This window comes from Zingiber officinale, chromosome 6A (assembly GCF_018446385.1).
Source record: "Zingiber officinale cultivar Zhangliang chromosome 6A, Zo_v1.1, whole genome shotgun sequence".
Lineage (NCBI taxonomy): Eukaryota > Viridiplantae > Streptophyta > Magnoliopsida > Zingiberales > Zingiberaceae > Zingiber > Zingiber officinale.
Genome location: NC_055997.1, coordinates 108,609,515 through 108,619,162, shown reverse-complemented (window position 1 = coordinate 108,619,162; position 9,648 = coordinate 108,609,515). Strand labels below are relative to the sequence as shown.

The window sequence follows — 9,648 nt, the reverse complement described above, 5'->3', positions numbered from 1 at the left end:
CCCACATGTAAAGCAACTAATCCGGTAGAGTAGAGCACTATAGACATGCATCTCTATGAACATATATATACATGGCAAGAGGTAAATATCCAATCCTGAAGTAAGGCAACTAACGGATGAAGCATGTGATAGGTATCAACTAGCTAAGACCAGGGAAGAAATAAATCTACCACCTATCACTAGCAACTATATATAAACTATACATATCATAAGACAGTATCAAAAGATAAGTCAAAGGGTACCCGCCTCAAATAGAAGGTACAATCCAAATCCGAAGTCAACGTCGAGACGCCTATCTCGAATCAGAGTCCTGTGTCAAACAATATATATATATTTTATTTAGCTAAATCCAAATGAATAGCTAAATAAAATCTCCAAAACTAAATTAGGGCAAAACCCTAATCACCATTTAGATTAGAAATCTAAACTTAGATTAAATCCAATAGTTGACTAGGGTTAATTGTCTTAACCCTAATCATTCCATTAGTTTAATCTAAGCAACCAAATCTAATCACAATCAACCACTACTTACAACCTCTAGTAATCATGTAATCCAAATCATACCTAAATCTACACATAACCAACTAAATATAACCCTAATTCGTATCATTAAAACAAGGTAACAATTGACCTCCAAAAACTTACCCAAATCCAAGGTGATCACCAGTAGATCACCACCCAAGATGTTGCTGTCAGTTAGGGAAGTTGTTGTTGGAACCTAAGAAAGTTCACAGCACTCAACCTTGCTGAAATCTTGAGCACACCTCACTGATCAGAACCTATTGACTGCTGGGATTCTTCTCCACTTCAACCGAGACCTCAATCACAGTGAAGAAGAGAAAGTCCAAGTACTGATCAAGGGATTTACAGCAAACAATTGAATCTGACATCAAGATCACAACAAAGAAAAGAGAGTAAGAATCAACAATGCATTACCTCGATCGGTTGCCTCCAGAAAGTGTCACCTAATCCAATCCATAATGCAATGTATTGAATCTACTGACCCTCAACTAGCCAGCGTCTGCCAAGACCTAGCTCCGGCAGAGGAATCCAAGATCCACTCAAACGATCCATGACCTGACCTAGGATCGCCGATGATCAAAGAGGAAAAGCAAGAATCGAGGATGAAACTCGAAGCTAGGGCACAAATCAAAGAAATAGAAGGAATAAGGTTCGGATTGCTTACCCATTGAAGCCCTAACTCCCTCTCTACACCGGCGATCGGTGGATCTGGCTTGATCCAATGGCATCGATCGGGGAAACGCAGACCGTGCTAGGGCACAGATCAGTGAACATCCAGAGAAGAAGAAATCGGAGCTAGCCTCGGAGCCCTAATTGCCTCTTCATTCCGACGATCATCTCCCTTGGTGTCGGCGTTGGGGAAGGGTGGAGAAGAGGAGATCAAGATGATCCGGCCCCCTTCTTCGATCTCTGGCAAGCTACGGCGACGAGGCCTCAGTCGACGTCGACGATTGCCGGAAGTCCACTGGGTTCGGTTCGTCCGCGAGAGAGAACAGAGGAAGGGTCGGGGAAGAGAAGTGGATCGGCGATTTGGGGGAGAAAAGGAAACGAATTTGAATTTATAAATAAAACATTTCCTTAGTTAAATGGGTATCCCAAACAAGCTTTATCCGTGTCCAGAATTTGATCCCCTCAAAATCCGTCGTACGAACTCCGAAAAATTCCCAGAAAATTACTAAAAATTCCGGAAAAATTCTATAAGGCTATTTCTGAAATAACCCTATTTATTCAATTTTCCGAGATCTCACATCCTCCCCTACTAATAAAAATTTGGTCCCCAAATTTCGCTATAACCAACAGCAAACACTATAATATAACCAAACAGTATAAATGCTGAAAGAAACTCCAACCCACATACCTCAAGTAAAAAGATGAGGGTATCGAGCTCGGATCGTATCCTCCAGCTCCCAAGTAGCCTCCTCGTCAGAATGATGCTGCCATCCGACTTTAACCAGTCGAACAGTCTTGTTCCGCAGTTGACGCTCTCTATGGTCCAGAATCCGCACCGGAACCTCCTCGTACGTAACGTCAGGCTGAATGGGAACTGATATATCTGATAGTACATGTGCTGGATCGGATACGTATCTCCTCAGCATAGATACATGGAATACATCGTGAATGCCAGCTAGAGATGGTGGTAGCGCCAGACGGTAAGCAACTGCTCCAATCCTCTCCAAGATCTGGAATGGTCCAATATATCGGGGAGCTAGCTTACCTCGGAGACCAAATCTCTTCACCCCTTTCGTGGGTGAAACCCTAAGAAATACGTGATCACCAATGGAGAACTCCAGGGGTCTCCGTCTCTGATCAGCATAACTCTTCTGACGGTCCTGGGCCTCTGACATCCTCCGTCTGATAGTGCGAACCAGCTCTGCATCCTGCTGAGCTCTCTGAGGTCCTACCAACTGAGCCTCCCCAACCTCTTCCCAGAGGATGGGTGTCCGACAAGGCCTACCATACAACGCCTCAAACGGTGCCATCTGGATAGCCGAATGATAGCTGTTGTTGTAGGCGAACTCCACTAATGGCAGGTGGTCCTCCCAACTGCCTCCGAAGTCCATGACACAAGACCTCAGCAAGTCCTCCAATGTCTGAATAGTCCGCTCTGACTGCCCATCTGTCTGCGGATGGAATGTCGTACTGAAACGAAGCTGTGTGCCCAAGGCCTGCTGCAGACTCTGCCAGAATCGGGACGTGAACCGTGGGTCTCTATCTGATATGATGCTCAAAGGAACACCATGTAATCTAATAATCTCACGACAGTATAACTCAGCTAATCGATCCAGAGAATCAGTCTTCCGGATCGCTAAAAAGTGTGCGGATTTGGTTAATCGGTCAACGATTACCCAAATCGCATCATGACCTCGATGAGTCATAGGTAAACCAACCACGAAATCCATAGTAATGTGCTCCCACTTCCACTCGGGAATAGGGATCCTCTGAAGTAATCCAGCAGGTCTCTGGTGCTCAGCCTTCACCTGCTGACAGACAAGACATCTGGCTACAAACTCCGCGATGTCTTTCTTCATACCGTTCCACCAATAGGAACGCCTCAAATCACGATACATACGGGTCCCACCTGGGTGGATAGCAAATCTAGAACGATGAGCCTCCTGAAGTAACTCCTTCATGACCGGGTGAGACTGAGGTACACATAATCTGCCTCGGAAATAAACAATCCCCTCATCGTCTCGTGTAAACTCAGTCTGCTGTCCGAAAGCTATCTGGCTGCTAATGAACTGTAAATGCTGATCTCCGGCCTGGGCCTCTCGAATCCTCATCCTGATCGACGACTGAGCAACCATGGTAACAAGAATACCCTGCTCTGTCCGTCCCTGCTCCTCAAGGCCCAACTCGGCGAATCCCTGAATCAAGTCCGTGACTGTAACTCGATGACAAGCTAAAGTCCCTCTGGACTTCCTACTAAGTGCATCAGCAACCACATTAGCTTTACCCGGATGGTAGCTAGTAGTACAATCATAATCCTTCAGGAACTCCATCCATCTCCTCTGTCGGAGATTGAGTTCCTTCTGGGTGAAAATATATTTGAGACTCTTATGATCAGTAAGAATCTCGAAAGTAATATCATAAAGATGATGTCGCCAAATCTTCAAAGCAAAGATAATAGCGGCTAGCTCTAAATCATGTACTGGGTAGTTCTTCTCATGCTCCTTCAACTGACGAAAAGCGTAAGAGACTACCCTATCGTGCTGCATCAATACAGCGCCCAAGCCCTGAAGAGATGCATCTGTGTAAAGTACGAATCCGTCATCACCAGAAGGTAAAACCAAGACTGGTGCTGATACTAATCTCCGCTTCAGCTCCTGGAAGCTGGTTTCACAAGCCTCTGACCACGTGAACTTCACGCCTTTCCTAGTCAGACGTGTCAATGGCATAGCAATGCTGGAGAAACCCTCAACGAATCGTCGGTAATATCCAACCAAGCCCACGAAACTGCGGATCTCCTGGACTGACTAAACTGTCCTCTCGGAACAGAAATTCCGGACGCTACATGCTGAGCCTTCAGCGAATAGTTTCGGCTCAAGTGCCCAGGCAGTTTGCAATAATAGCAAACTGACTGTCCCAGGGTGCATGCAGAGGTGATGTGATCTCGGGATCCGCATCGGGTGCAGTGAGAGTCACCGGTGGACTGTTTCTGGTTCTGCTAAGAAGACCAGGAACGTCTAGATGAAGATCGTCCTGACTTCTGGAGTCATCCAGATGACCCAGAAGTACCCTGACCCATCTGAGGGTGATTTCTCTGCTGCTGCCCAGTAGTCTGTGGCTGCTGGATCCGTCCGGAAGTCCGATCAGTCTACTTTCTTTTCTTATCTGTATTTGCTCTCTACTGAGCTGCCTAAATCATAAGAGCTCTATCCAGAGCCTCTGTATATGATGACTGACCAAAATCGGCAATATACACCTGAAGATGCTCGTCCAGTCCCTGGACAAACTAAAGCATACGAGATCTGTCATCGCCAACCAACTCAGGACAGAATCCGGCCAACCGGTTAAATTCGGCATTATACTCCATCACTGAGCGGTTATTCTGTCGAAGACTCAGGAAATCCCGCCGACGTGTCATCTGATACGCCCGGGGAAAACACTGACTCTCGAATGCCTCTCTAAATCTTGTATATATAACATGGTGCTCGCCTATAATCGAGCGCTGTGTGTCCCACCAGATCTCTGCCCCGTCTCGTAAGTGGTAAGCAGCCAGCTCAGCCTTCTCCCACTCGGAGCAGGCCATGTAAAAGAATGTCCGCTCCATAGACTCTATCCAAGATTGAGCCACGCTCGGATCAGTCTCCCCGTGAAATAGCGTGAATTGGCTTTTCACCAACTCCGCCAAGGCTGGGATCCATGCTCGTGCCACAACCATATCCGTAGATATCGCTGCGGTACTGGGCAGAATCACTGGAGTTGATCTTATGGGTGGTACTGATGGATAGGTTGGAAGAGGTACCACTGGTGCTGCCACATAAACAGGGTAGGAACCACTAGTGGAACTACAGAGTAGGCATAAGTAGGGACGACTAAAGGTACGATGGGCGGTACCGGGTAAGATGTAACCGGTACTGCTGGTGCGGGTGCCGGGTGTGCAGTAACCAGCACAGACGTCTGTGGTGGTACCGAGTACGCAGTAGGCACGGCTAGAGAGGTGAGGTAGGTACCTCTGAAGTCGGAACCGTCAGGATCTGACAGTCTAACGTGGTCACAATACCCTGAGGAGTCTATCCCTGACGGACAGGCTCAACCCTAACAGAACTCTCTGGAGACTCTGTCTCTAGAGAATCGATCGCCCTCATACATGCGCGACCACGTTTAAGTACTAGAACACGTATCATATATGTAAAAAAAATGTTATACAGATATCACTACAGGTATGAAAACTATAAAATTACCTGATTTACCTATTGCCGTCTGGAGATATCCTGTCGCTGCATAGCCCCCAAATAGATCCAATAAAATCTCGTCAAAATGCCTCGAAATTCCGAAACGAGAAAATCGACGGAAATCCGTACAATCCGAAATACCGAAATATCCAGATACGCACGCAAAACTCGTAAGAACCAGTATCAGAACTGCTCTGATACCAAAAATTGTCACGCCCCAGGTAGTCCCTGTCCGAAGAAATTTCGGCAGCATCTCCCCTGTACGGCGGACAATATGAAACTCAGTATACATATATCTCTATACCTCGGCCACACACGGCCGGAATAATACAATACAAATAAGAAACAAACCACGCAGTTTATATCAACATTCCACACAGATATAATATATGATCAATCCACGCAGTTTAATAAAGAAAGACGATATAGAACCTCGAAGATATATGTAAACAGCCTACTCCACTACAACGAAGAAACAAATCCACGAAGTAATGGAAATACAACCGCAGCGGAAAACAAAAGTAGCAAACCCGAATGTTCAATGTAAAGTCCACAATACAAACCCACAATACAAGTATATAAGATGCAAAAGCAAAATATAATCCGACACAGAAAATCCTCGCGATAATGGGGCTAGCGACTGGAATCTCTCCTGACGGCCTCAACCTGAAAAACAGTAACAACGGGGTGAGTTCAAAGAACTCAGCAGGTAATCTAATAGATATGTACAGCAACATATAACTACCAGTAATATCCTAGGGTACAGTCTCCTAAACCATAGGACCTACAGTACAGTCTCCTAACAATATAACAGGTATGCATAGCTGAATAAACTGTAATGAGTAACCAGAAGCATGTAATACAGTTTACAGCAAGAATAATAAGAAATGCATAACTGAAATAAACTGTACTCACCTGCGAGGCTTGGGCGAATGACTGTGGACATACACAGATAAAGATAGTCAGAACAAATATGCATGTATCCTGTATGCATGTCAATCATATGCAGTCACCCAAGTGCATCATCCAATATGCAACAATCACAATAAATGCAATCTGTGCATATGATGCGATATGACATGGTCACCCCTGACGCTAGTCAGCCGTCTCACACGCGATGGCGAGACCGAGTAGGTAGGGCTGTGACACCGTGCACTCTGTCGTCACTACCCCTGATGAGTGACCGAGTGGACGGGATGCTGTCGGAGTACACCTATCCTCCTACCTCAAACATAGTGAGGGAGCGTAACGCTCTCAACTCCCGGTACGCAATGACGGGGAGGGATCCCTGTCCGCTACCACGCTGCAGTCACACTACCCATGAGCGGACCAGCGGAGCGCTACAGAGCAACTGCCATACACACCCTGGGTGCTGTGCCACTACCCATGCAGTGGTCACGTTGTGTGCAGGCCCGTGTAGCCGGCCGACGAGCTCAACAATAATGGAGTCGTCAATCGCCCAGCATGCAATCATGCGGGATGGTGCATGAGGCTAAGTATGTCATACCTGAACATAGCCTCCTCCATATATGTGTGTGCCCAAAAGGTAAACGCATATATATAACCATGATATAAACAGCATAAACTCAAAGATATCACATATAACAATGATGTAAGTATCATGAATCCAAGAGCATGTATCCCACATGTAAAGCAACTAATCCGGTAGAGTAGAGCACTATAGACATGCATCTCTATGAACATATATATACATGGCAAGAGGTAAATATCCAATCCTGAAGTAAGGCAACTAACAGATGAAGCATGTGATAGGTATCAACTAGCTAAGACCAGGGAAGAAATAAATCTACCACCTATCACTAGCAACTATATATAAACTATACATATCATAAGACAGTATCAAAAGATAAGTCAAAGGGTACCCGCCTCAAATAGAAGGTACAATCCACATCCGAAGTCGAGACGCCTATCTCGAATCAGAGTCCTGTGTCAAACAATATATATATATTTTATTTAGCTAAATCCAAATGAATAGCTAAATAAAATCTCCAAAACTAAATTAGGGCAAAACCCTAATCACCATTTAGATTAGAAATCTAAACTTAGATTAAATCCAATAGTTGACTAGGGTTAATTGTCTTAACCCTAATCATTCCATTAGTTTAATCATTCTGTGTCTTTTTATTTTTCTTCTATATTCAATAACCTATTGAGAATATTATCACTTACATTCTTCTCGATGTGCATTACATCTAAGTTATTCCGAAGTGGTAAGTGTTGCCAATATTCAAGCTGAAAAATATGCTCTTTTTCAACCAATTAAGCTCGATGGGAGAACGCTTGCGCTGTATACTTCCATATTGCTTATGTTTTCTCGGAATACCAACATGCACATGTTCTAACTGAGCTAATATTTCTTTAGCAGTTATTTCACTAGGAGGAGATCTCCTTTCCATCTGACCATCAAATTGTTTGCTTCATCTCATTGGATCATTTAGAGGAAGAAAACATCTATGTCTGATATAAGCTATCTTACTCCTTATGCCTTTTAAAGGAGTTTCTTCATTACAAGTTGGACATGCTTTATACCCTTTTGTACTCCATCCAGACATTAAAGCATACATAGGAAAATCATTGATGATCCACAAAACTACTGCACACATTAAGAAAGTATCACTAGTTACTGCATCTCGAGTATTCACACCTTCCCACAATTTTTTTAACTCCTCTATAAGTGGCTGAAGGAACACATCCATGTCTTTTCCAGGAGATGTCGGTCCAGGTATTAATAAAGACAACATCATGTTTTCAGACTGTTGGTTGCTACTCGGAAAACCTAGAGGTTCCACTGTACAAAAATTTTGTACAAAGGTCTGAACCTTTTCCTAGCTACCATGTGTTCTTTTAAATTAAATTTTGGATCGCCTGCGGAACTTAACACGTTTGATCCAAAACTTAATCTATTTGTTCTTTTAGGTTTTGACTTGGATTTCCTGCGGAACTTAACACGTTCGACCCAAATCGTCTTAAGTTATTAATTCCATTAAATATTAATTTCCATAATTAGTTCCCAGTACTGACGTGGCGAGGCACATGACCTTCTTGGATATGGGAGCAACCACCACCGACTAGACAAAACCTTTTATGGAAAGCTAATATTTAATTTCCTAAAATAACTTTAGGTTAACCGAAAAGAACAATCAAATCACAAGGAAAAATAAAACAAAAGAACACAACATCGAAAAACATATTCGAAATACTAGAATCGTAAGCCTCTTGTATTTGGTATTATTTCCATAAATAACTAGTATGATGCGGAAAAGGAAAAACTACTAGTTATACCTTCTAGAAAGACCTCTTGATCTTCTACCGTATTCCTCTTCTAACCTCGGACGTTATGTGGGCAACGGTCTTCCGAGATGAGAAACCACCAACCACCTTCTTCTCCTCCTAGCTAGGTTCGACCACAACAAGGAAGCTTCACCAAGGATGAAGATCAAAACACCAACCAAGCTCCAAGAGATGCAAGCTTTCTCTCCTTCTTCTTTTTCTTCTCCAAGTAGTATCCGGCCACCACAAGAACTCCAAGAGGGATGAAGTATTCGGCCACCACAAGAGGAAGAGAGGGAGAGGATGATGGCCGGCCACAACACCAAGGAAAAGAGGGAGAGAAAATAATAGAGGTTATTACCATGAAGACACCCCCACCCCTTCTTTTATATTCCTTGGCCTAGGCAAATTAGGAAATTTAATTACAATAAAATTTCCTTAATTTCCTTGACATGATTTAATTGAGAAAAATAAAATAAAATTTCCCCAATTAAACTATGTTGGCCGGCCACCACATGGAGAAATAAATTAGACAAGTTTTAATCAACAAATTAAAACTTCCTAATTTGTTTCCGGAAATTTTAAAATTAAAATTTCTCTTAAAAAATATCTTCATGGTTGATAAAAAGAAATTTCCATAATTTTAATTTTACAACATGTGAATAATTTTTAAAGAGAAAATAAAATATCTCACCAATCTACAAATAAGGAAAGAGATCTAATATCTTTCTTTAATCTTTTGTAGATCTTTTTCAAGAGAGATATTTTAATTTTAATTCTCTTTAATAAATTATATCTTCCACATAATAAAAATTAAAATTAAAAATCTTTTTTAATTTAATTATGGCCGGCCCTACTAGCTTGGGTTCAAGCTAGGGCCGGCCACCCTAAACCCATGCTAAGGCTGGCCCTAGCTTGGTTCCCAAGTTAACTTGGCCGG

General features: G+C 43.2%; 1 long non-coding RNA gene across 2 annotated transcripts; it reads right to left on the bottom strand.

Moving 5' to 3' along the window:
- Positions 1-780: 780 nt before the first annotated feature.
- LOC121994295 lies at positions 781-1,336 on the bottom strand. 2 transcript variants are annotated; one of them, XR_006115670.1, is made up of 3 exons: positions 1,187-1,336; positions 937-1,082; positions 781-851 (listed from the first exon to the last, which is right to left on the bottom strand). It is a non-coding gene; the product is annotated as an uncharacterized LOC121994295 (long non-coding RNA). The 2 variants fall into 2 exon arrangements; XR_006115671.1 differs by having other exon boundaries at positions 937-1,077.
- Between the last annotated feature and the right edge of the window lie 8,312 nt (positions 1,337-9,648).